Source organism: Scardinius erythrophthalmus, assembly GCF_964197995.2.
Source record: "Scardinius erythrophthalmus genome assembly, chromosome: 24".
NCBI lineage: Eukaryota > Metazoa > Chordata > Actinopteri > Cypriniformes > Leuciscidae > Scardinius > Scardinius erythrophthalmus.
In genome coordinates, this window is record NC_138244.1 from 27,517,194 (window position 1) to 27,544,468 (window position 27,275).

A 27,275-nucleotide genomic window follows, 5' to 3' on the forward strand; every position below is an offset into this window, starting at 1 on the left:
ACAAACGGCAGGTGTGTAGTCGCAGTGTCGCTGTGCTCATATCAAACCGCACGCCTGCTGTGATTATTGCGCTGATCAAACACAGGGACGGCAGTTTCCTACACGATAACCCCATCAGCACACACACACACACACACACACACCTAAAGCCCCTGAAGCCTCTGATGAATAACCCCCTGTCATCTGCTCACCCGTGTGGCCAGAGCCGCTTCCGCTGCTGCTCACCAGCTGACCTTCCTCATCACACACACACACACACACACGTCTCTCTCACTCACACTGCATTAAATATTCATGCAGAAACACACAGAGTGACTCTACACTATCCCTCGCTTCCTCACTGTCTCGTCTCTTCCTGTGTGAGTGTTTGTGTGTGTGTCTGCGTGTGTGTGTGTGTGTGTGTGTGTGTGTGTGTCTCTGTGTGTGTTTGCATGGGTGTGTGTGTGTGTGTGTGTGTGTGTGTGTGTGTGTGTGTGTGTGTGTGTGTGTGTGTGTGTGTGTCTCTGTGTGTGTTTGCATGTGTGTGTGTGTGTGTGTGTGTGTGTGTGTGTGTGTGTGTGTGTGTGTGTGTGTGTGTGTGTCTCTGTGTGTTTGCATGGGTGTGTGTGTGTGTGTGTGTGTGTCTCTGTGTGTGTGTGTTTGTGTGTGTGTGTGTGTGTGTGTGTGTGTGTGTGTGTGTGTGTGTGTGTGTGTGTGTGTGTGTATAGTGTGTATAGTCGAGTCGTGTCTAACATGGGCCTTTAGCCGTGACTATATTGGCGCGATCATGGGTAAGTGTGTGTTGTTGGCTGAAACACTGCCGGTCACTCAGCGTCCACATGCCAGCTGATTCTGGGTCATTTAGCTCTCACACACATTCGCCTGTGTGTTTGCTCTGTTGTTTGCAGAGCATGTCGTTTGCAGCACTGGTCACAATAGCTATTGTGATGTGATATATGATGGTAAATAACGTGATGATCCAAAGAGATTTACAAGAGAGACAATAATTCTATAATAATAATAAAGATAAGTTTTTAAATGACCACTCTTGAAAGTAACGGTGCTTTATTGGCGTCTGTGTCTCCGCTGGGAACCTTGAACATCCATGAAAACTCTCCAGATTCTTTAGAGTGGAAAAAGTTCTTTAGATTTTTTTAAATGTTTTTCACACTAAGAAAACAATGGTTATCTTAAACTCCCCCTGTAGTCAATCATTGTATTCCTAGAAACTCATCTTTGATCATAAAAATTACATATTTAAAAGTTTTTTCCTTGAAATTTTTTTCTTAATGCCTTAAAATATCTTGAATGTAACTCGACACCCTTGCCTCATTTAGTATGCGCGGTTCTATGAATATGCAAATGAGCCCCGCCTCCACTCACTCGCTCAGCTCAGAGATCCACTGGTTGACGATCACACGTTGATCTGATTGGTTACAAGGTAGTTTGTGACGTCAGAAACACCAGCGATTTCAAAGCGTGTTTTTGAGACTGTCTTTGGTTCACTGCAGTTTTAAGGAGGAAATACTCAGCAATGGAGTCGACTTCTGAATTTACACATGGTTTGTGTTAAAGCTGATTAAAAACACCACACAGACACATAAACAACAGCTTTAAGAGACTTTAAGAGCTGATCACTGAACGCTTTGGAGAAGCAGAAATGGTGCTAATATGGCATCGCTGCTTTATATTTTAAGAATGTACTCTTGTGTTAAATACTGTGTTATCATATTTATGATGTTACTGTGATCTAAAGTTATGTTTGGTAGCTTTTTTCTTTACCAAACACAAACGTTAGCTGGTAAATGAGTATTTCTGCACATGTGAGAGTGTTACAGACATAATGGATGACAGAGTCATGAAAAAAGGGAAAGCGCAGTGTGTCGTAACTGCCTGATGCTAGTCAGAAGACCTCGGTTATCACAGCTGCTGTAAACATCTGTGGACTCCATCAATATGGCCAACACATCTGGGCTTCTTTAGCGTTCTTTATCATATTTCTATAATCCGTCTTTCATAATTAAACCTGTGGGAATGAAGGAACCCCACTGTGTGTTCATGGACTTTGAGAGGTAATGATGCTGGACAAGTGACTTAATATCACTCAAGAGCGCTAATCAGGCTTAAACGAGCAATTCAAATGTTTGAATATTAAATATGTAATTAATATTGCTATATGGCAGGTATTCGTAAAACATTTCTCTCAACATCATGAGAACTTGTTTCAAATATTAATAATGTTATAAGCATGTTCTTTAAATGTGTCAGCATCTAACTAACTTTCCCTGTTAAAACGTGAACATTTGACTTCTTTAGAAAAAAAATATTTTGAGAAATGTCTCTTTTTTTTTTTTTTTGGTCCATAAAATGAAAATCAGGCACCAAAATATACCAATTAATAAACACACTGTATTTATTTTGTATTGCATTTCTAAACTGTGCTGTAAACATTGCCTCCACAACACTGAGATTTTTATGCTTTAGTTTCGGGTGCTTAAACGAGAAATTTAAATATTTGAATAATAAATATGTAATTAATATTGCTATATGGCAGGTATTCGTAAAAAAAAAAAAAAAAAAAAAAAAAAACATTTCTCTCAACATCATGAGAACTTGTTTCAAATATTAATAATGTTATAAGAATGTTCTATAAATGTTTTTTTTGTTTGTTTTTTATCTTAGCATATGCGTAAAATAACTTTCCCTGTTAAAAAGTGAACGTTTTAATCCCAAAGCTGGAACCAGGAAGAGAATATTTCAAAAAATGTCTCATTTTTTTTATGTGTCCTTAAAATGAAAATCAGCCACCACAATATAGCAATAAATAAACACACTTCTGTATGTATTTTGCGTTGCGTTCCTGAACTGTCTGCTGTCCACACCCCTGATATTGCTCTGCTTTTGTTTCTGTGCTCAGTGTGTTATTCTCATCCCAGAGATGTTCCCCGTCTCCCGTGCCTCTGTTATCGGCTTGCTCGTCAGAAGTGCCGGGACGGGGCGCTGAGGGTCTTCTGCAGGAGATATCAGTGTGTGTGAGATCTGCAGCTCGGGGTTTGTTGTGGTTGATTGGGTTGGGTTTACATAAGAGTATTAGACGAGAGTCATATCTTCAGCTCACAGATAGCGGCAGTTTGCTTTCTCTTACGCATTTATTCCTTAAGAAGATCGAACACCGCCACCACAAGACAAATACACCGGCGATGATGACGTGTGTGTGTGTGTGTGTGAGAGAGTGAGTGAAGTTTAACCCATACGAAAGCAAATCAGAAAGAAAATTGCTAGTACTTCTCCTAGGCAGCAGTGAGGTAAACTGGAGAACGAATGGAGACTTTGATGAAGTTTTCTGCATGGATTTTATTCCAGAGAAATAATGTGTTTCCCCGTGATAGCGTCAGACGTCTCAGATTGACCAATTTCATTTAGCCTATTTATTTTTCTACCAAGGAATCACTTGGAAATGTCAAATTACAGAAGTAAAACGGGTTGTGAATATTTCAACCCAGCTGACATGTTCTTACAGCGTTGTGGGAACAGGGATTTGCAATGTTTCTAAAACGTTGTCGTGATTTGAACGCTATTTAAACGGTTACGATAATGAAAAATCTCCTAACCTTACTTTTTTACTAATGATATAACATTCTTTGAACGTTTGTTCACAACGTTGAGAGAACCTTTCCAGAATGTTAGAGAACGTTCTTTGTTAGCTGGGAAAAATTCGATCAAAAACGAAATGTTATTAAACTTTTCTGGAATAAAAAATGTGGGCTTGTCATAGAGGTTTGGAGTAAATGATGGCAGAATTAAACATTTTAGGCGAAATATCCCTTTAAATGTAGATAAAGCGATTTCAACCGCATCTCCTGAGCTTTGAAAGAGCAACCATTGAGCAATGAAATATTCCTCTGAGTATATCCGGAGCTTATACATAATGCACTTATTTCCAGGGCCCAACAAACACCAGAGCCGAGCGGATAGCGTGTGTAATTGCAAACACCTCGGCTTTAGCTTTAGCTCCGCTTCATGTCGCTCGTCTCTAATTAGCGCGAGCGGAGGAAGGGTAATTTATAGAGAGACGAGTCCCTTTGTTAGGATAACACACTGCAGGTCTCTGGAGGAAAACAGTGTGTGTGTCGGAGTGTGTCCTCCACCTGAACTGACCTGAGTCTGCTGTTGAGCACACGTGCTTGAGAAACATCTACACCTCAGATCAAGCTGATCGATGCTTCAATCCATAAACTTTCTTTTCTCAGGATGTTATGAGACATCAGTCATCGTTCTCATCAGGCGAGCGGTTCCCTGTAGTGCGTTCTGCTCCTGTATCGAGCAGCCGCTGCTTTAAAGCGTGAGCCGGGTATCGGTGTTTCGCTCTGCAGGAATACAATATTCCAATGCTTCCTTTAATCCAAATGTTTAGACACACACATTAGCTGTTCTGGAATCTGCCGAGCCGCTGCGCTCGAGGTGGTCTATAACACTGGCAGAAAGATCTCCGTTAGCATTCACCATTTAATTCTGTTGTCTGGAAAAGCAGCTTCCTAGACGTCGTGACCTGATCAAATACACACTCTGCACTGGAGGATCAAACTGGGGTGTGTTTCCCGTACAGCGCCGTAACTTCACTACCAGAGCGTTGAAGAAATCAACTAGCTCGTCACGACTGTTTCCCCAAACCGTACTGTCGCAAATGTGTTGTTCAATCACGTTAGTTAATGTTGTCACGCATGTGGTGGAGTAATAACTACTTTTAATGAATCTGTTTGAGATCGAATTAACGCGAGATGTTTTGCTATAAATTACAGGCATGACATCTGAGGACTATTGAGCTATAATATTGAAGTTATTTTGCTTTATTTACAGATTCACTCATAGGCTCGTTCTTACGTACTAGAGCTCGTTCGCACATGCGCACTCTTCAAACACGACGCTTTAAATCTCTTGACAAACTAAAAGGCGTAAATTACATTTGTATGTATTCTAAATAAAAAGCACAGATTGCACTGAATGTCAGTTTGCTTATTTTGCTCAAGATAAGGATTTACTGAGTCCACATTTCATGCAAACTATAAACTCTTCTTCTAACCACAGGTCTAGAGTGTCGTTATGAACACACAGCTCTGCGATAAGGTTTGCGAATGTTCGTTAGAACAATGTTTTCGGGAAACACTGACTCATTAAAGGGATAGTTCAGTTTGAAATAAAATTTTGGTATGTTTTAGCTTACCTCAAGGGCATCCAAGATGTAGGTGTCTTTTTTTCCGCAGTAGTTTCAATTTTGATATTTTTAGGTCAAACCGTTCTTGTCTGTCAGTCGTATAATGCAGGTCTATGGTCACTGACGTGGCTGTGTTACAAGAGATAACAACGATATAAATACTGTTCGTTTTCTCACACAAACCGCTCGTTTCGTGTCTTAGGCCATCAGTGTGTACTTACGATGGGGAATTGTTTAATTTGGACGATGGGGAATTGTTTAATTTGGACTCTGTGCATGCTCTTTGAGACAGTGACCATAGACCTGCATTATACGACTGACAGACAAGAACGGTTTGACCTAAAAATATCAACATTTAAACTACTGCGGAAACGAAGACACCTACATATCTTGGATGCCCTTGAGGTAAGCTAAAACATATCAAAATTTTATTTCAAACTGAACTATCCCTTTAAACTGCTGATAATGACGGAACTTGCGACCACAGTTGGCTAACGATTAGGGTTGGGTACCGAAACCCGGTTCCAATAGGGAACCGGTTCCGACGTAAACGGTAGTAACCAGACCGAATAAGAACGAAACTTTCGGTGCCTGATTTCGGTGCCTGACGTTTTTTTACCGCCCCCTATAAAACATCTCGCGGCACGAATGATCCAATAATAAAACATCTCCAGTTAACCAGCAAAGCATTCATTTAGTTCGTTTGTTAAATAAGAGACGATCTAGCGCTGAAATGTGTTTTTTTAAATCAAGTGATCAAAGTGCTCGTTGCCGCTGCGATCAGTGGCGCGGATACAGTGTTTTCTCGTGGCTCGCGCACACCGCACTATCTTCACTCGGACGCGCGCTTCAATACGTTGCGGAGATCGATCTATTTATGAGGTGCCGTCTATATGATTATGTGCGCGGAGAGTTTGTGTGTGTGTGCTCGCGTCTCAGATGAGTATGTGCACGGAGAGTTTGTGTGTGTGTGCTCGCGTCTCAGATGAGTATGTGCGCGGAGAGTTTGTGTGAGTGTGTGTGTGTGTGTGTGTGTGCTCGCGTCTCAGATGAGTATGTGCGCGGAGAGTTCCGCGCGTCTAGTGTGTGTAGAGTTTGCGTGTGTGTGCGTGAGCGACTTTAGAAGTTGTGCATTTCATATGTATTAGTTTGAGCATTCAGCAGTATACATGTATGTGTGACTACCTAGTATACGTGTATGCAAGGGTTTCATATGTGCGTGAATGAAGTTTGATTTAAGCACTAGATGGCGCCTCATATCTATTCGTTCTGGTGAAATCTCAAAATATAATGGACACAAAGTGTCCCTGCTTGATATACAACCACTGATGAGCATAATCGGTTTAAAAAAAAAAAAAAAAAAAAAAAAACTACAAATGCGGATTAGAACCCAAAACCTCTGACACGCTTGACTAAAGTTCAAGTTCAGCTGCCAGTGTTCCTCTTCGGGTAAGTCTAGCATTTTAATGCCAACTGCAAATCTTGCATATCAAGTATGAAGTATATCAATATCAAGTATATTTATATGAGGCTATACTGTGTGTGTTAAATATTTCTGCTCAGTGTCAGATATTTCTCTGTTCTGTAAAAGTCATAATATGAGAAGACAAAATTTTTATCTTAACTCAAGTGTTTTGTGCTACATCAGTAGCCTTTTAAAGGGCACAATTTTTCATTTAATCAGAAAATCTTTTTCAGAAAATCACACACACACACACACACACACACACACACACACACACACACACACACACACACACACACACACACACACACACACACACACACACAGGTATTATTTTTTTTGATAAAGTGTGTGCAGTTTAGTTTTCTTAAGTACCGTTTCAAGAACCGTTTAAGCACCGGAACCGTTTGAAAAATACCGAGTAGGTACTGGTATCGGATAAAACCCAACCAATACCCAACCCTACTAACGATGCTTTCGGGAAACGCAGCCCTGAACAGTTTGTCATTAGCATGTTGCTCTGCTAAAGCTCAAAATATAGCCAGTTTTGTCCTGAACGCATAGCCTTTCAGTGAAGGCATACTCTCGACACACACTCGACGCTCGACACACTAGACAGTGTCATCTTCGCTCAGTGTCTGCACTGTTTCTCTCCAGAAGTTATGAGCATTAAAAGGTCTTTGTGAGCTCTGTGGGTGTTTGTTGTTGTTGTTCAGTCTCTTCCATTTTTGTTTTTTTTTGACTTATTCACAACAAACTAGGTTGTGCGAGTTAATCGTACAGAGTTTGCAGGGTTAACACTCTCTTTCATCCGCTCTCCCTCCCTCCCTCTCCCCCTCTCTCTCCCTCTCTCTCTCTCTCTCCCCCTCTCTCTCCCTCTCTCTCTCTCTCTCTCCCTCTCTCTCTCTCTCTCTCTCTCTCTCTCTCTCCCTCCCTCTCCCCCTCTCTCTCTCTCTCTCTCTCTCTCTCTCTCTCTCCTCTCTCTCTCTCTCTCTCTCTCTCTCTCTCTCTCTCTCTCTCTCTCTCTCTCTCAGTGTGATTTCCTGACCCGAAGGAAGATCACAGCTCAAGCCTCCTATCCATCTTCACAACCTCAATATTCAATCACTGAGCTAATTGCACGGAGGAGAACACAGTTAAAATCATGGCTCGGCTAATAGTCTTTTGGGAATAAATGTGGACAGTGTTTTAAAAAAAGACCAATAATATCCTTGTGAGAACGTGAAAGATTCAGATGATGGACGTCTACTGTTTGTTCAGCTGCATAGACAGCCTAAACCCTTTCATTTGAATTTTTTTAAAGTAATAGTTCATGCAAAAATTAATGAAAATTTATTCTATTATTCATATAGTTTCCAATTAATCATGCATACATTATTACAATTGTGTAAAATGCAGTATGCATCAGTTTATTAACAGTATGTCCACTATTTTCTTGCTCAGATCAGACTCATTCTGCTCGTGTTTCAGTAATGCGGACCGTGAGAGAGAGAGAGAGTGTGTGTGTGTGTGTGTGTGTGTGTGTGTGTTTGTGTGCTGTAAGCTGAATTTGGTTGTCTTCGCGGGACACATTTAGATCCGCCCGTGGCGATTGACTCTATATATCTGATTACTAAGCGTCCCGCCATTTGAAGAAAAGACTATGAATAGTAATTTCATTACAATGATCCTCCGTATCCGACATTCTCTCGCTCCGACTGCGGAAATATCCGTCTTTCAGAGCCTCGTAAGCCGATCTCTCCTTTACCGGACTAATGTAGGTTGTGTTCCATTAAAGAGCTTCTGTATACGTCCGCCCTCCCAAGTAATGCCTTTGTGGGAAGCATTGATCGAGAGCCTTTCACACACACACACACACACACACACACACACACACACACTACGCTCATGGACACACACTCACGCAGCTGGCAGTGAAGTGTACCAGAGGATATCGGGACGTGGCGCTCCTGTGTAGAAACCCCTGGAAAGGCGGCATTGATTTCGGCCTGGGGAGAGGTGTGATTGATTTAAATGTGATTTCCTATTTCCTATCTCTTAATTGAAATAAACTATGAAGTTTGCTGCTATCAATAGACTGTACTGTAAATAGGCGCGTAATGCCTGAGGGTAGGATTGAGTGTCTGCGGTAAACATGTCCCAGCGTTCTGAACCGGCCTTTATTTCCGTCTTTCTGTCGGCCCGTCGGAGGCGAGCGTCCGGGGAAGGTTTTCTCAAAGTTACGAACACACGTTCTTCCCGTAACGTTAATAGAACTAATTCCTTCATAGTTATCTGGTCTTTAATAACGTACACAAAACATGAGCACAGAAATGTTATTCATTCATCGTGCGTGTAACCTTTTTTTTTTTTTAAGGTTTCAATTGGACGTTTAGTCTAACGTTTTTTAAACATTACTACTTGCTTCAAAAGTGACGTTCGCATGATGTTTGTAAAATGATCCTGTAGTCGATCGTTTTATCCCTTAAAACTCATCTTTGATCACTAAAATGACAAAATTCTTCATGTCTTAAAATATCTTGACTGTAACTCGACACCCTTGCCTCATTTAGTATGTGTGGTTCTATGAATATGCAAATGAGCCCCGCCTCCACTCACTCACTCAGCTCAGAGATCCACTGGTTGACGATCACACGTTGATCTGATTGGTTACAAGGTAGTTTGTGACGTCAGAAACACCAGCGATTTCAAAGCGTGTTTTTGAGACTGTCTTTGGTTCACTGCAGTTTTAAGGAGGAAATACTCAGCAATGCTGTCGACTTATGAATTTACACATTTGGCGTATTAAAAACACCACATAGACACATAAACAGCATTAAAAGCTTGATTGAACATGTTAAAATCTGGACGTTTTGAATGATTATGTTTCCATAATGTAATGGGAACGTTAGTAAAATGCTCTTTGAACACATCTTTGTGAGCTGGGCTGGACCTGGAGTCCTGATCTTGTCCAAAACCTCTTCTAATGTTTGGTTTAATTGGTTGTTTTTGCAGCTCAGGAGTGTGTGTGAATGACTCAGTCCGGTGGCGTACAGAAAGCGAGTTTGGCAGGCGAGCGAGCGAGGAAGAGAGAGAGTAGCGTGTTCTGCGGCGTCCGGCTATAAATAGGGACTACAGAAGGACCTCCCGTCGCGCATGTTCTGCAATGCAGAGCAGCTCAGTGGGAATGCTGGGAAAATGAGTCCAAAGCTGTCTGGATGTGGACATGGGGCATGGCTGTGTCATGAGGAGGGGGGGGTGGGCCTGTCAATGACATTACTGAGAGCCGAAGAGTCATTTCTGTGTGTCCCTGCTTGTGTATTTCTGCCAAAGCGTCCCAGTGAGTGTGTAAAATGAAAGATTCCTGGAGACTCTCGGCTAATCATGAATTATGAACAACACACAGCAAGCTCTTTGTTTGGAATTAAACACATACAATTAATGTGGATAGGATGAAACGGGCGTCTTGAGGCTTCACACCTGTGTGTGTGACAGCCATCGTCTCAGCGAGATGAAAAGAGGAAACTCTGCTCTCTGTTAGCCGATCAGAAACTCTCTGCCTGTCAGTCATGATGACGTTGAGTTTGCTGGCGTTGATTGGTGGACATGTTCAGAGGACAGGGTTTGTGGGTGACGTCTAGTTCACACAGATGATCGTCAGTGTGTTACGCCATTGGTCGGCTCTTGTTTTCTTCAAGCGCACTGTACAAAACAAAAAAGTCGCTGCCTTAAATTTGTAAGTGCATTCACCTTGGATAAGTCATTTCAACTTAAGTTACATTAAACTGACTTAAAAAAATGTGTTGAATCATGTACAATTTATTAAATGGTAAACACCAGTTTAGATTCATAGCAGAACTGAAAAGCTCGCAAATAAAATCCTCGCAACAAAATGTGAAACATGACACAAACATGTCACGGCTCATGGCTTAACTGGGTGGCTAACTGGAAACCATGAAGAGTGATGAACTCATGAATATAAACATCGGAATAAAGAAATGTAATGTGTATTTAACTCAAATAGGATATTCTTCTGTAAATAATAGGCAGGACGTGTTCATTGGGATTTAAATAAATTATATTGGATTGGCTTGTATAATCTTGCCCCGCCCACATGTCCTAGATTACATCATCAGAAATGAAAAGCTGTTGAGAGGAAGAGAAAGTAATTACATTGTGATGGGGGGGGGGGGGGGTTCATGAATAACGTGCATAGATGAATCGCTCAAGGTCAATTTTGATTTCATGTTTTTTTTTTTCATATTTTAAATTCTTATTTTAATGGTTTTACTTTACATTAACATGCAAAAAATCTCAGTCGACCAGTGCGGTGTCCTTCGTCTCTCTCTGCGGTGTGTGTGTGTGTGTGTCCTCTCTCTCCGCTCCTCCTCCTCCAGGTGGGATGTGTGTCCCCTCTCTCTCTCTCTCTCTCTCTCTCTCTCTCTCTCTCTCTCTCTCTCTCTCTCTCTCTCTCTCTCTGTCTCTCTCTCTCTCTCTCTCTCTCTCTCTCTCTCTCTCTCTCTCTCCCCTCTCTCTCTCTCTCTCTCTCTCTCTCTTCTCTCTCTCTCTCTCTCTCTCTCTCTCTCTCTCTCTCTCTCTCTCTCTCTCTCTGCGGTGTGTGTGTGTGTGTGTCCCAGCAGATGATGTGATTACGGCAGCTCTGGCCTGGCCACCTCTTCACCTCCATATACATTTGTGTCACTCTCTCTCTGCCAGCATCACTGTCTTTATTTCATTACAGCGGGGAGCGGCCGGCCTCCAGGGAAGTCTGTATACGCCCTCTTATAGTTGTCTTTCACCACGCTCCTTCATTTCAGACTAATAACACACATTAATAGCATTGCAGTGTGTTTCTGACGCTGCCACAAAGCCTCGTTCTCTGCTCCTCTCTCAAGAACTGAGCTTGGTGACAATAACTTACACAACTATTTCTGTTTCTATATGAAATCATAATATATTAATCTGAGATCTCAATCAGAAGCTTTTTTGAATCTTTCTGACACTTATTTTTTTTTTAACAACATTATTGGCCAATACCAAGTTACACATTTATTTGTTTGAAATAATATCTTTAGTAATGTTATGTGGGCTGAAACTAGTTACCATTGTCTTTTTTTTTATTCCAAAAGGGCAAAAACTCCCTCCAATTTCAATCTGAAATGAAGACCAGTGGCAGTAAAACACCAACAACATTATTACGGTTCACAAGGCCTGGGCATTGACATAAACTTCATGATTCGATTCGATTCATCGATTAATTGGGCCCTATCGGGTTCAGCGCATGGCAAATCTCCTCAATGAAAAAAAATATATCTCTCAACTAACTCTGTAAAATATACAGGGAACCACAGCTGGTACATCACTGTATTAACTGATTTGTAGGCTACTTGCATTTAAATTACACATAAGGGAGTTTTTTTAATAATTCTAACATTATAATAATACATTTTAATGACTTAATTATGTTTCTACTCATTTGTTTTAGTGTTTATGGTCACTGTCGTAAAAACATGACGGATTTATTCAAAAAAACATTAAATACTGAAGAACAGGTGAAGTGAAAATACAATGAATATGCAATATAGTGCATATATTTAGCATAATGCTCCTGTCTAGAGTTATTTTTTGGATAAATGTGACGTCATGACATTGTTCACTGCTGTTTTATTGACGTCTTTCCGCGGTTGAAACACCGATTGATGGATTACACGAGACATGATGTGTATTTCAGAAAGTTGTTCTGGATCTTCCAGCATTCCTTCTGATGTTCACTCGTGTTTATTTGGTGCTGAATCTAGTAGTAAAGCAGACGCAGGCGCTACAGAGATTAAAGAGAGTGTGTGATTGCATTTCGTAATAAAATCCACAGAATTTTTCATATGAGAAGTTATTTTCAAACATGACGAACTTCTTCATGTACAAACTGCCATGACACGTACAACCAGTGTAATAAAACATCAACAGATTCACGTTCATTTGTTTTGAACGAAACTTAACTTGCTTTAAGAGACACTCGCTGCAAGTTTTACTTTGAAAGTGTTGCGAAATGTGCAACGTAATATCAATTTGAAGAAATGTCTCCACAGGCACGTTTTCCAGTGTACCGCAGTCATGTCGATGGAAATTGTTACTAATGCAAAAATCTGAACATATTTCATGATTAAGGCAAGACACACCAGGTGAATAGGGTAAATAGATATCACCATACTTCCCCAGTTTATTGATTACATAAAGAATTGCACAAAAAAAAAAAAATTTATTACAAGTTTTCTGAAATGTTATCTTTAAATATGAGATCTAATTGAATATGCACTAATATCCATATATTTCTAGAACAAAAATCTGAACATTGGAGGAAGTCGGGCTCAAAATTCTTGTTTCCATTTTTTCAACGTATTAGAGTCAAAGGTTTTTAGTGAGGGGATTTTGGATTTCCTTTTTATCACTCCATAAATCTGAAAATACTGTCAACAGCCCAATAATAATAATAATAATAATAATAATAATAATGTTCACCCTTTTTTAGGGATAAGTTGCTGTATAAAATCAGGCAAATTATACATGAACAAACCCCTCAGTAAAAACCTTGAGAATAGAGATGGGAATAAAACTAGTGAATCAAGAGGAAAAAAAAAAACTCATTTTGAGAAAACGGCCTTTAAAGATATGTACGGTATTTGAAATCTACAGACGCAAATAGATAAATTGCTATAAAAGACACACTTAAAAGTGTATTTTGGATGGTTTTTTTTTCACCAGTCCTAAAAAACACTTTATGCAAAGCCCAAAAGCTCAAAATCTCCAAGTCTCAGGTGCCTGAAAGCCCTGTGTCGTTGCCTGTAGTGTCCGGCGTTAGTCCACAGCTTCTGTATGTGGAGTCCAGGACCGGCTTCGCCCGCAGCGGAGACACCGACCGACTCACTTCTGCCACGTCTGGCGTTCGGCTAGGACAAACACTGCTTCTACATAATCACCCACATTACTCACTCTGACTGTCCTTTACGATATTTGTTCATTGTTTAATTCCTGCTTATTTCTGTATCTGTGTCCTTCTGAACTACATGTGCTGTGAGACACTGAAGGTGTATGAGCCCTGTGGTGTGTTTCCGGTGCGGTGCGTCTCCACTCGTGCTCGGCGTGAGAAGCAGCTAGTTTGTAATGCTAAAGAACGGTGTACACAAAAGAGAAACGAGCCCTTCCTCCCATAAACCATATTCCCCACTGTCCTCCACGCAGATTTGTGGGAAACACAGGCAGACGAGGAGGAGGAGGAGGAGGAGGAGGAGGGGAAGCCGAATTCCCTGAGACTAAAGAATCAATATGCAGGAGCGGCGGCCGGTCATTTGTATGCTACATGTGAGCCAGGGCTTGGAGAGCCAGAGACAGGAGTTAGAAAAGCAAAGGTTAATTTCATACATCAACTTCCATCTGCATATTTCTTTCCACAGGAGTGCGGCGGCCTTTGTGCAGGGCTGCTTTTCTCCCTGAGCTCGCTGGCTCAGATTTTACACAGGCGAGGTGTTCCCGGATCTGTTGGAGACGAAAGTTGAATCGAGAGATATATACATAGATTACGCTTCCTCCTTAAAGAAGATGAGCAGTCACGCTTCACGTTTAGAGGCCTCGTGGATAGACACACATCTGTGTTAGTTATGAGGCCGATGTTTATGCAAGTCATTTGTGCGTTATGTGTAATTTTTGTGAGCGGGGGCTCGTTACTTCATTTAATTGAGTGTTGTGAGCACTGTGTATGATGTTGTTGAGTATAAATGCTGGGTTATTAAATCACGGGCCACAAGCTCCACAACAACTGCTTATTGTCAAGGGTTTTATAATAGATCATTAAATCACTCTTCGTACTGTATATAACATTGTGGAAAATAATTATTACACTTATAGTAAAGTACAATGGTTTTTCAGGTATGGTAGCATGGAAATATTACAGTAATAATTCAACACCGTGCTCTTAATCAAAGTACCATGATATTGTACCATAGTACCACCACAGTACTTTTGTTTACAAGTTTAGTATTTGATCGTTCAGTTTTTCAAGTCCAATACAAATTAATAATAATGTTTCAGGAATATTGTTAAACCAGCCTAAGGTGGGTGGTTTGCTGATATGTAGATATTTTTATTATTATTATTTATTTTTATTTAGTTTTTTTTTATGGAACAGTTTATCGAACCTTTAGGCAAAATATAATAAGGAATCTATAGATAAATAAAAGTTTGCAGATGCAGATGCTGATATTAATATGGACAACAAGGAAGATTCAATTCTGTAAATCACTTTATAACAGTATAGAACATACTTACAAAAAATGAATATAAATATCACTCAATAATATGTCTTAGTAAGATGATACTTAAATGCTTAGTTTTATGATCAAAGCTCTGTAGTTTTTTAAACATAATGCAATACAGTGATGATTGAAAGATGCTCACTCAATAATATGTCTTAGTAAGATGATACTTAAATGCTTAGTTTTATGATCAAAGCTCTGTAGTTTTTTAAACATAATGCAATACAGTGATGATTGAAAGATGCTATGAAAGCATTATTTCTGAAGGTTATCAGTACATTCACAGCATCCAGATTTGTAAAAATGTTTCCAAAATGTATTTTCTTGATTATGTGACCATTAAGAAAACATTACATTTTGTAAACATTATGGGAACGTTACTTATGAAACAAGTAGTAACATAAAAAAAAAAAAAAAAAAAAAAATGTTAGACCAACATTCGACTGAAATATTTCTAAAAAAAACAAACAAACAAACAAACAAAACAAAAACACTCCATGAACAAAAATAAATGTTTTTGAGAACATTATTAAAGACTAGATAATAATGAAAGGACTTTCTATTAACTTTCAATTTTTTTCCAAAAAATAATGTATGGATAATCAAGCTAAGCTGCTTTTGTCCAGAAAGTGTTCACCTTGAAATATTACAAACAATATTAGAGTTATTATTACTTGCTAAACCAGTCTAAACTATCAGCCAGACGACAGCAGGCCTGGAGGAGATCGAGTGAGGTTCATCAGCCAAGTTTAGATCCTGCTGATCATTTCGAGACTGTAGAAATGCTTGTGTCAAATACAGCACTTGCTTGAGATGGGTTAGTTTGTGGCCTGACCAAGCTTGTGTTTAGCTGGTTTCCCAGTGCTGTTGGTCAAAAACCATCAAAACCAGACCAGCTTGGGCAGGCTAGACCACTTCACTTAGCTAACCACGGCAGAAATAAATAGATATGGATAAAAATACATACAAAAATATGTACATTTTCCATGTTTCAAGCCGGTAGCATATTAGCGCTGTGAAACTGCTAGCGTGCGCGTAGCATCAGGCCGGCGACTGACTGACGGCTCTCCACCAGTATACTGTGTCATCAGTGAGTGCTAGCGCAGCGCTAAATGATAAACATCAGTAATTTAAACCGCACAAGGGCGGAAAAAATTCCAGCCTGAGACGCCTTTCCGCACTGTCAACAAACTAGCGCTCCTCTGTTTAGCCCACGCAACACCCCTTCAAGGAAACAATCAAATATTCATACGATATTATCCTTCCAGAATGAGCGGCCCGTGATTCACGCCGCTTGTTTAGCTTTTGGAATTTAAATGGCAGAGATATGAATAGAGAGCATTTTTATGTATGATAGCATTGTAGCGGCTGGCCTCTCACCTCGAGCGGTGTTCGTACACAGCGCTGTATTAACTAGCGTAATAGGTAATTTGAATGCTAACAGAGCGAGATTAGCTTTGGGATATGTCTCAGAACGGACAAATGGAAGTTATTTCTGGAATAATAAATCTTGATACGCATCTGTGTTCGTGGAGAATGGTGTGTCTTATCAGAGAAAAAGCCAGGATGAATAAATGTGCTGTGTATTCTTTGTCAATGTGTGTGTGTGTGTTTTATTTAAAGCTAATACTATATTCATCAGCTCTGGATTCTGCTTTTAATGGATTCTTTAGGCAAAACACTAGATGCGTGAATCTAATGGCTGTAGTGTGTATTTTATTCACTCTCACGGTTTATTGAAGCCTGCTGTGTTTAATTCGACACATGCATTTCTAAGGTCTCTAATGATCATCTCGATGGTCGTCTGATTATAGTTTCAGCAAGTAAAAGTCTTTTATTTAATATTGTTGAAACGTCAGCTCGAGCGTCACGTGTCTTTCTGCCCTCAAATTTCATAAAGTAAACGTAATAACTTTGATATTTCCAGTGATATTTCAACTGGACTGAAGCAGGTTCACTTGATTATCAATCATCGAAGTATCGAATATGATCATCAGGCTTTTAAGGAAGGTTTATTTCTTCATAAATCATCATTGCATCGCATTAAAACTACAGAGCTTTGATCATAAAACCTAAGCATTAAATATCATCTTACTAAGACATTATTGGCAGATATAGAGTGACGACTATATTGTATTTAATACTGTAAGATCTCATTGATTTACATTGCAAGCATCAGAATTTCATCTTTTGCCTTGTTAATATCATATTTTGGGCCTCTGAATAAATATGACCTGGGTTTTCCTACATATTCTCACAATAGCATGCGATCTAAGCCATAAAAGCTTCATGATATTCAACAAAAACATATGAAAGTGAGAATAATATGTATTTTTAGAGTTTAGGTGAGAATAACGAGGGCCTCGCTGATGAAGAATCCTCTGATTCCTGTGTTGTGTGTCTGATGTTTGATCCGTGTGTGTGTGTGTGTGTGTGTGTGTGTTTGCCCTGATGGACGCTGTCAGCATCTTCATCTCTCATGTGGAAGGCATGTCCGAGCCCAGAGGTCAGAGGTCAGATCTGATGGAAAACTCTCTGACACCGAGGTCACGGCTTTCACTCAAACTAGTTTTTTTTTTTTTGCCGATCACAAAAGTTTTTAAAGGCGTGTTGAGTTGTTCTGGTTTAGCGTGGCGCTCGGCGGTCTTCAAGTGTGTGTGTTTTGCAGCGCTCTTCATATCTGCACTGATATTTGACCAGACCGTGGTCTCGCGGCTGAGCTGTTGCGTTCTCGACGTGTTGTTGAAAAGCTACATCTGCAGTTTATTTCAGGGAGGATATGAGAAGTGTGGAAGTGGAAATCTGAAATGTGCCATTTGCTCACCGAAAAATACGTTCCTCTATCACACCTCCAACCACACACACACACACACACACACTGAAAACTCCTCGTTTCAATGTGCAGTTCTGTTGTCCTCTGTGGCGTCGCTGTAGTGATTGTGTGTTGCAGCTCGTCACTGACCTCTCTTTTTGTGTGTTTTTAGTCTCACACTGGCTTGTGCTCTAATTTAGTAGATTTGAGGTTAGAGTCTGTTTCCGTGTGCCGTGTGTGTGTGTGTGTGTGTAACTAGGCCTTTGTGGGAAAGTGCGTGTGTGAGGATTGCTCAATCCTCAAAAACCTCAGCGACAATCTCTGTGCGCCAGATCTTAATCACACGCGTCGCTCAGGTGCAAAGATGCGTCTCACAAACACACTGAAACACACATGCGTCAGTGTGTTCTGCAGACTTGTACTTTACACACACATGTATGCAGGCCTTGTGTCTTATTATAAGATCTGGATATCAGTAGAAGGCAGCATGAATATCGTGTGTGTGTGTGTGTGTGTGTGTGTGTGTGTGTGTGTGTGTGTGTGTGTGTCTTTGTTCATATATTTATGTATGGGGAAATGAACTATTAGGAATGAGGCACCAGAATGTTTGTCTTGTTTTCCAGTAGAAATATCAAAACATTTTCTTGGGATGCAAAATGACTCAAGGTATTAGTTTTTTTTTTTTACCAAAATTGAAAAATGAAACATATCTGCCAATAGGCTTTGAAAAATAAACTTAATTCAAAGGAAAAACATGAAGCATAAAGTCACTTAAATACTTTTTCCTATCGGTTTTGCTTTGCCTGAGTGAATGCATTTATATATTTGTATCAGAAAACAAGACAAATACTGAGGATTTATATATATATATATATATATATATGTGTGTGTGTTTTTGCAGTGTAAATCAAAAACAGTACGATATAAAACTATTGACTTACTGATGGCTTTACTTTAAAAGGGTATATTTTAACAGCGTCTCCTCTGATTGGTGGATTTCTCTCCAGGATTGTGGGTAATGTAGTTCCCCTCAGGGAATCTGGCTGATAAACACAGTTCATTAGAAGTGACGCTGGAATGACTCTGACGTGTGGTTTCTGCTGAACCGTAGATCATCGCTGAGCAGATCTCTCTTCAACGTTTCATACATTATTATAAATAAATAAAAAAGATGGGATAAACATGGGGCACACACAAATACTGGGTAAAATACACAATATGTAATGAGATTTGACCATTTATATCAGTATTTAACAACACATTTCTCTTGAATCTGCATCCTGGGTGAATCTTCTCACTATATAAGTCTATATAAATCTATAAATTTGTGATGTTCTTCAATTTTAGCCCCAAAATATATATATATATTATAATGTGACACAGTGTGTGTGTGTGTGTTGTGTGAGGACTGGAGAGGACGAGTGTGAGAATAACAGGTGCCCTGCGTCTGTCGCTCTGTTTCTCTGTATTATTTAATAGCAGTCAGTGGGGAGATCTTGTACTTTTAATATTTAATCGTATCTCTCCAGTGATATGACTATCTCTCTCTCTCTCTCTCCCCTCTCTCTCTCTCTCTCTCTCTCTCCCTCTCTCTCTCTTTCTCTCTACCTCTCTCTCTACCTCTACCTCCCTCTCTCTCTCTTTTCTCTCTCTCTCTCTCTCTCTCTCTCTCTCTCTCTCTCTCTCTCTCTCTCTCTCTCTCTCTCTCTCTCTCTCCCTCTCTCTCTCTCTCTCTCTCTCTCCCTCTCTCTCTCTTTCTCTCTACCTCTCTCTCTACCTCTACCTCCCTCTCTCTCTCTTTCTCTCTCTCTCTCTCTCTCTCTCTCTCCCTCTCTCTCTCTCTCTCTCTCTCTCTCTCTCTCTCTCTCTCTCTCTCTCTCTCTCTCTCTCTCTGCTCAGTTTTCCACCTCTAATTCTCGCTGTGTTTCCGCTGGCCGGCTCGTGTTACCGGCTGTTTCCTCGTATACGTAGACCATCAGAACCGCCATCCGCCCTGAGCAAGTGCTCTCACACACACACGCAGGCGCACACACACTAACGTGTGTGTGTGTGTGTACAGAGAGCACTTGAGGACATTAAAGGCTGAAGACTGTATGGTATTTGCCATAATTTTTCTGTCACACTGCAAAAAATGATTTGCTTCCTCAGTATTTTTGTCTGGTCTCCCATTACAAATATCTATCATTCTTAAATCAACATTCATCAGAAAAACACAAGATACTCGAGAAGCAAACGTGCTCAAGGGCTCAAGTCTTGTTTTCTGAAAAATTTTATCAAAATTGAATTTGTGCTTTATGTTAAAACAAGAAAAAAACAAACAGCTGCCTTTTTAATTGTCTGACCCCATTGGCAGACATTTTTCTTGTTTTAAATATAAACTTAAGTAGATTAATATCTTCAGACATCGTGCTTCTCCAGTAAATGAATCTTGATTTAAAAATGTTTAGGTAAAGTTTAGAAACAAGACAGAAACACTGAGGAAGCAAATCTAGTTTGCAGTGCAGAGAAGTATTTCTTTCCTCTTGCTTTGAATGTTCTCGGCGTGGAGAGATCAGATCAGACTCCCTGTAAACAAGCGCTCACTTCTGATCAGACGTGTGTGTCGTGTTGAAATGACTGAGACTGAAGCGGGCGATTTACACCAGTCACACTCGAAATTTCACAAGTAATTACAAAGAAACTGCAAGTTACACATTGAAATACATGTACAATTTTGAAGTAGAAAAACTGAGTTAGTATTTTCTTGTAAAACGTGTTTCAATAATCTTAAATAATGTTTTATTTACAACTTGTCATTTGAAGGTAACAACGTTTTTAATTATTATTATTAATATTTCACTCCTTATTTAGAATATATAGTTGTTGTCTTTTTAAGTCATTAATATGTAATGATGATGAATGATGATTTATGATGATTTTCTGGGTTAAGAGTGAAACCAAACAAAAACATTAAATCCAAACATAAAAGGCATTTGAAAATGTGCAGAAATCAATTATGAATGCTAAGAAATTTTCAACAAAGTTGGAAGCTTCATAAAACAAATTGCAATTGTGTTTATGATCATAAACGGGCTTGTAGTGCCAGAAACAACAGTGAAACACTGAGTAGCTGGTCTTTATGATGTGCAACAGAAATGTTTGAATTATTTCATTTTTCCTTCATACTATCAACATTACCTCAAGTTTTCTCAGAAGAATGAGCGGACCTGAGATCCTGAGACTGTTTTACTCTTCTTTTGCTGACCTCAACCCAGTTTCAGTCGTGTGGCGCTGACCTTTGACCCAGCGGATGATGTCGAGTCTTGTTGATTTTACAGAAGATTTTATATGGCCTCTGATGAGCACTAAAGATTTCGTAGAGTGTGTGTGTGTGCGTGTGTGTGTGAGTGTGTGCGACCCCATGGTGTGTGTTATAAGTCTTCATCAGCGCTGGAAGAGTTTGTCAGGGCTCATTTTCTACACTTACACACGAGCCTCAGGATGAAGGTCACTGGCATTACTGACCGTCTCGAAAGGTCACCAGATGACCTGCACATGAATATTCACACACTGCACAATTTATCAGGATTTGATGACGAAGGATCATGCTTTCTGCTCAAAACTGCAGAACCGAAATCTGACCAGCTTTCATCAGTGTATGTAGAGTTTCCTAGAGTTATCCAGTAGATGTGAAGCTTAACAAACGTCCTTCAGCCGGACAGTGTTATTAGTTTTCTTTGTCTTTAAATATATATATATATATATATATAATTTTGTTGTCTTTTTTTATTTTTCTAAAAAAAAAGTCTAAAAAAAACAAAGCAAAATTATTTATATATAAATATATAATATCTAATTTATATATCATTTGTATTAGTCCAAAAACATATATATATATATATATATATATATATATATATATGTTTATACAAGTTATGAAAAATGCATCATGCATTTTATTCACATTTTACCTTTTTTTTCTGCAAATATTTAATCAAGAGCGAATGAAAACTACATGTATAATAATTAAAAATGGATCAACAATAATAATAAAGTTATTTAAAATTCTTTCTGCACACTTCTGTCACTGATTGACATATATTTGATCTATAAGAAAAATAATATCTGTAGAAATAAGAGACTAATATGAGACGTGTTGTCAGTGAGGGAGTGTGTTGTGTGCCGGTTCACACACACACACACACACACACACACACACACACACACACACACACACACACACCTGTGTCTGTCAGCTCTGTGGATACACTCTCTCGTGATGAGGTGTTTCTGTGAATCTACACTCTTCTTTATCAGAGTGTTGTCTGATTTAGAGTTAAACAACTTTAAAACACTTAAGAACCAAAATTGCTTTTAAAAATCAGCCAATGCATGTTTTACAAATAAATCATCATGTTGTGTAGTTTATTCTTACACAGTTACAGTAATGCCTCGTGTGTTGACTAACAGTGAACAAACCTGTGTCCAGCATTCATGAAGCGTTATCCCTGTCAGTTCACAGCACATGAACTACTTTAACAGAGACATTTGATCTTAAACTGAGACTTACATTAACTAAGATACTTTAGAAGTATTTTTCATTATTTCATGTTTAATCATTTAGTTAACTAAAGTTAATAAATGAAAACTTGTTGTAAAGTGTTTCCGCTTAAACCAAGAACAAACCTTTTGCAAGTGATGTAAGAAAAATAGACTTAATTCAAGACAAATTTCGCAAGTCTTATGCATTCTTATCGAGTACATGTATCTTGTTTTAAGTATTTTTAGATATTATTTTACTTCAATTTTTTGCATTATTATTTTTTTTTTCTGAAAAACGTGTGATTTATGTTTTACTGCTCAAGCGTGATGTAAAAAAGGAAGTAAATGGAGGAAGATTTGCCATTTGAAGTCAGCGAAAGTAAAACTGTCTTGCAGAAACACACACACACACTCTCACACACATACACTCTCTTACACACACTCACGCATACACACACACTCACTCAATCACTCACTCACACACACACTCACTCAAGCATACACACAAAGTCACAAACATACACACACACACAAACACACAGGTCTGTTCATCAGACTGTTTGAGGTTCAGCTAGTGTGTGTGTGTGTGTGTGTGTGTGTGTGTGTGTGTGTGTGTGTGTGTGTGTGTGTGTGTGTGTGTGTGTGTGTGTGTGTGTGTGTGTGTGTGTGTGTGTGTCGTTCTTCTGATAGAAACCCTTCATCACTGCTGTCTTTTTCAACACTGAAGAAAACACATATTTGCTCTTACATCTCAACTTTCCCATAAAACATTTTATTGAGCGTGTGCCGTTTGGATGAGAGAAAGTTAATCGTGCAAAATTGTTTATCTAAAAACAGACAATTAACTGGAGTAAAATGAGGCCTATTTATCCTGTAAATTAGAGTTTAATTATATCAATACTCACATTAATTATCCTCTCACTGTGGCTGTATGGTCAAGCGCATTATTGGCTCTCGGACGGCACGGCTTGTGTGCTAAACAATAAAGCTTCATAAATTAATATGCTTAGCAGCTATAAATAGTGTTTGCGTTAGATGCGCGTGTATGAAAGGCTGTATCATATGTAATTACTGTATCGTGCATGTAGTTAATCCTATACAATGCTCACGCTGTCCATCTGTCACGTGCAAATGTGCCGTATTTCATGCGGCTGTGGAGGAATTCTGGGGGATTTATTTCTGGTCATGTGAGGTGTGTTTGCTGCTGTTATTGGATGTTTCTGAGGAATATTTGACATAAAAAGAATATAATTTATGCATTATTACAAAGGCAGGCTTGAATGTTTCAATGAAATAATTCACCCAAAATCATCTTTCATCTTTTATTTTTCTTCTTCTTCTTCCGTAGAACACAAAATGTGACCCTGGATCACGTCACCAGTCTCGAGTCGCACGGGTTTATTTGTGGCCAAGTTTTTTTTAATGCCAAAAATCATTAGGATATTAAGTAAAGGTCATGTTCCATGAAGATATGTTGTCAATTTCCTACCGTAAATATATAAAACATGTATTTTTGTGAGTGAATGCAGCACAATCGCCAACATAAATGAACAACTTTCTCAATATTTCGATTTTTTTGCACCCTCAGATTCCACATTTTCAAATAGTTGTAGATCGGCCAAATATTGTTCTAGCCATGCATCAATGGAAAGCTTATTTATTTCACTTTCAGATGATGTATAAATCTCAATTTCAAAAAATTGACCCATGTGACTGGTTTTGTCACAAATGAGAAGTTTAGCAGAATGTTCGTGCTGCTCTTTTCCCTACAATGAAAGTGAATGGGGACTGGGGCTGTCAAGCTCAAACACATTCAAAAACATAAAAATCAATGTGTGAGTGTGTTTGCTTCTCTGCGAGGAACTGACTCAAATTGAATTATTATCCACACAAAAAAAGTATTTCCAAATATTCAAATTGTTCACACCACAAGACACGAGAAATGACGTTTTAAATGACGAGCCTTCAAGGGTGGAGGGCTCAGATCTTCAACCACTAGGCCACATCAACGTAGAAACAAATCATCATCTCGCCAGTTTGTGGCTTTTTGACTGTCATGATCGCTGTCAGCATCACACACCGTGAGGAAGAGCGCTGACTGATGGATGCTCAGTAACAATGGAAATGATATTAAAGCATGTGTCATGTTGTATTTGAATATAGGCTATTTGTAACTAAACATTTGATGAGGTTGCAATTTAGTACATTTTAAATAAATTAACTTTAAATGTAAAGGTTATAGTTAAAATTCTAAGCAAGTACTCATGCTTTAGTGTGTTAGTCAGCACATCAGAACAAGTGCACTTCTTTAAAGCACTGCAAACGATTCTTAAAACATAAAGATTTCAAATGTGAAATAAAACTTTTAATTGGACTGTTACAAAGTGCACTTTTCAAAAGTGTGCTTACAGTAAGTGTGTTTAGAAACAGTCGTGAAAGGAACTCACTTTTAGTTAATATATTATCCTCAAGCACAGTTTAGAAAGTAAATAAAATGCACATTTGATATAACGAAGCAGATTTCATTTTTACAAGGGAGAGTGAAACAAATGTAATGAAACACAAGATAAAGTGCAACATATAAAACAACACAAGATACAGTGCAACATCATATAACAACACAAGATAAACATAACGTAGCTAAAAGATGTAGAGCAAATGAAAATAAAAATAAATACAGTGTAATATTACACAACATAACATGGATCATAACATAATGCAACAACATACAGTACAACATGATGTAACAAATTGACAGCAATGTGGCGTCGTAACATAGAACAAATATAACAGAGCATAACAAAACATAACACAACTTAAAATAACTACACAACGTACAATTCAACATGATGTGACATAATATGGCATAGCACAAAATGATGTAACAACAGCATAATGTAACATGATTGAAAAAACAAGTGTGGTTGTTACAGTGTCATTATACAATTAAGTGCTGAGTAATATTCATGTACTTACTATAGCGTGAGGGTTAGGTTTAGGGTTAGTTACAATCACTATAATGTAAATATACTGTTATTACTGTAGTAAGTACATGTAACGTGTAACAAAGTGACTGTAAAATAAAGTGTTACCAAATTTTTGACAATTTAAAATATATATATATAAACTGGTGTTATTATCTATATAAAATATGTCATGTAGTATGTCATCTATATCTAATCCCTTAAGGTAACAACTGCACAACTGTTACAAAAAATGTATTGTGATGTGATGTGACATGATGTTATCAAAGTATATCGTGAAGTGAAGTAACTTCACGTAACATTACATTATGTGACATATATATATACGGTACAGAGACAATCCGGCCCAGGCCAGAGCAGAAAGTACTAGAACCGGCTAATAGATGTAGAAACAGAAGACTGGTTAAAAACGGTGCACAGAAATGATAGTGCAGAAACAAAAAGATCCCAGTAGATTGCTCTGCATTGTTTCCATCGAGAGCTTATCAGCGTGAGCACGCCAGTCTCTGGGAAATGATGAGATTATATTACGACAAGTGACGGGCGCATATAAGCGGCATCAATCATAAAGTTAGTCACTGTCATCGGGACTTTCCTCATCACTTGAAATGTTTCTGAGAAGATGAGTGTACCTACATCGGTTGTCACTTTAACAAAACCCACTCTGCTATTGCCAGGCTGGTTTGTTTCCACCATGATACCTTTGTTATGCTTGTGATGAACGCAGCCCTTATGGCGTCACAGCACAACACAATACGCTCATAACGAGCTGTCAGTATTCTAAAGTCATATTTGTGTCGGCGGTGTCAGTGTAATCGGTGAGTCCAGCCACACATGATCACATGATCTGAGCACCGGACGCGGGACCGACGGCCACGGGCCTTAATGGCTTTTTAAATGTCACGGAATGTCATGGAATGATGAAACGGGAATCGGTTATCCCAGGTCGAAGTGATCATCTCCCTCGTTCTCTCTCTTTCACTCCTGCTTCCTGTTCCTGTCTCTCTCTCTCTCTCTCTCTCTCTCAATGTCTCTCTCTCTCTCCGTCTGTCTCACTGAAGGACTCCAGCTCCGGCTACTTTCACCGACGCTGATGTCAGCATGATTTATACAGCAAACACACACACACACACACACACACACGTACGCACGACAGAGGAGAGATGTGTGTGGGTGTTCTTACACCAGGAGTGTGTGATAGTGATTTATTGTTTGCTTTTGCTTGCGTGCGTCTCAGTGTGTGTTTGTGTACTAAGATTTCTGCCTTTTCTTCACCTTTTTATTTATTTATTTTTCCTTTTTCCATCCGTCAGTCTTTTTTTTTTACTTATTTTTATTTCCTTTCCTTTTTCCTTGCGCTGGCCAGAACAAATTCAGTATTCATAACCTTTTTTCCTCAAGCATGTCTTCATGTGTGCTTCAGTAAAGTGGCTACTCATAATTCCCTGATTTTGCCATCTATAATTCATATTATTATTCATAACTTGTTAAGTTCACATATAAGACATAAAAAGTGATGAATTCCTGCGAATGCAATTATAATCTAACACGTAAAATGAGAGCGTAATCCCGACCCCTTAGTGTTATTTTGATAGTAAAATATGCCTCTTGCATGTGAATGAACTATTACCCAGTCGCATATAAACACACTGCATTATATTAACAGATCGCCAATCATACAAATATAGAAATTCTGCTAGCCACTACACAAGCAATGCACAGTTTACCTCTGACGTCCAAGAGTCTTCCAGTGTGGATCATTATACGGTCTAACTGCAAGTAGATGTCGAGCGAACCACAAGATATGCACACTATATATATACATATATTTATTTATTTGTCTGATGTCTTCAGTGTGTTCACCTGTCACAGTGACATCCCAGAACTGTCTCTCACCCAAAAAGGAATTCAAATCACTTTATAAAATCTGTATTTTAAAGAGTAATAAGGGTAAGATGTGACATTTGAGGCATTTTCAGCTGTGTGTCGCAGTGAATGCATGAAGTTGTGCAGTAAA

At 39.0% G+C, this 27,275-nt stretch overlaps 1 protein-coding gene across 1 annotated transcript in view; it reads left to right on the forward strand.

The window, feature by feature from the left end:
* The window catches only part of mafb (MAF bZIP transcription factor b), a gene marked incomplete at its 5' end in the record, with an annotated part of 79,383 nt that overhangs the window by 35,962 nt on the left and 16,146 nt on the right, over positions 1-27,275 (forward strand). The window lies entirely within an intron of this gene.